This window comes from Poromitra crassiceps, assembly GCF_964638095.1.
Source record: "Poromitra crassiceps genome assembly, chromosome: 5".
Classification (NCBI taxonomy): domain Eukaryota; kingdom Metazoa; phylum Chordata; class Actinopteri; order Beryciformes; family Melamphaidae; genus Poromitra; species Poromitra crassiceps.
The window spans coordinates 20,581,780-20,583,066 of record NC_139642.1 but is presented as its reverse complement, the minus strand read 5'-3'; positions in this window follow the sequence as shown (position 1 = coordinate 20,583,066).

Sequence of the window (1,287 nt, the reverse complement as noted above, 5' to 3'; positions counted from 1 at the left end):
AATGACAGGAGGCCAGGGGCCAGTTAATAAACAAACATTAATGTTCATTTTTCTCGAGCGGATTGTAGGTTTTTAGGGTGTCAGCTAGAGTTTAGTCTCACAATTTTGCGCACACAGGATATAGTCCATGGGCCAAGGCAAAAATCGGTACCACCTGAGGTGATCGCACGATTTGTTATTTTTGTCTTCCTACATGTCTCTAGTTTATATTTTGGTATGATAACCCTGCCGATTTGGTAGGATAGTTATCACTCTGTAAACAAATCTACCCCCATATTCATAGCATTCAAGGGGCGTTACGTTCTGCCGGGAACGCCCACCTGACGGTCAAAAAAAAACTTGTTCATTCCGCTGCAGCCGAGTCGACTAGTTTCTCACGCTGTGTTTGTTCAGCCGTTTGTACACACGTCTTTGCGGCCAACATTTCATCAAAGGTAAGCTCAAGTAACGATACAATAATGATTAAAATACCCCGTTAACCTTACTTGAGCTTACCTTTGATGAAATGTTGGCCGCAAAAACGTGTGTACTTTGATGGTAGAAAAAAAGCCATTTGCCCTCCCCAGCGACTGAACCACGTCTAATCGCACAAATCCACAACCTCCTCTTTCTGAGTTTTCTTTCTCCGACGGGATTCTGTAAAAGCACAAGCCAGGCGTGTCTCCTCGTCGGTTAGTGCAACCGATAGCACAACAGGTATCCAGCATTTTGGCTGAACAAACACAGCGTGAGAAACTAGTCGACTCGGCTGGCAGCGGAATGAACAAGTTTGTTTTTTGACCGCCAGGTGGGCGTTCCCGGCAGCACGTAACGCCCCTTGAAAGCTATGAATAAATGACAAAACCCTGATTTCTGTATATTAGTCCAGATGATATGTGAAAATGATGTTCCCTTTTTCGTAAAAGCATGAAACTTGGTACGCTTATAGTTTGGGGCCCTGTACAGTTTCAGAAATTGAGCCATCGCAAAAATGCCTTGTGGCGGCCATTTTAATTCTGCCATAAGCAAATTATGTAGTTTGCACCATATCTCCTGAACCACACATGCTAACACAGAAAAGGAGATGTCTATCCCAACGTTTTCATGGTCAAGGATTACAATGATACCATATAGAACATCATAAACTGTTAAAGTGACTAATCAATGGTGAATTTGATGACGTTGTGAGAAGGAAATGACAGTATCTGATAACCGATGCTATAACTTCAAAGCCATGACCATTCTCTGGCTAAGATGTTTTGATGAGTGATTTGACTTATATACTGTAGACCTTTTGTTAAAATAGCG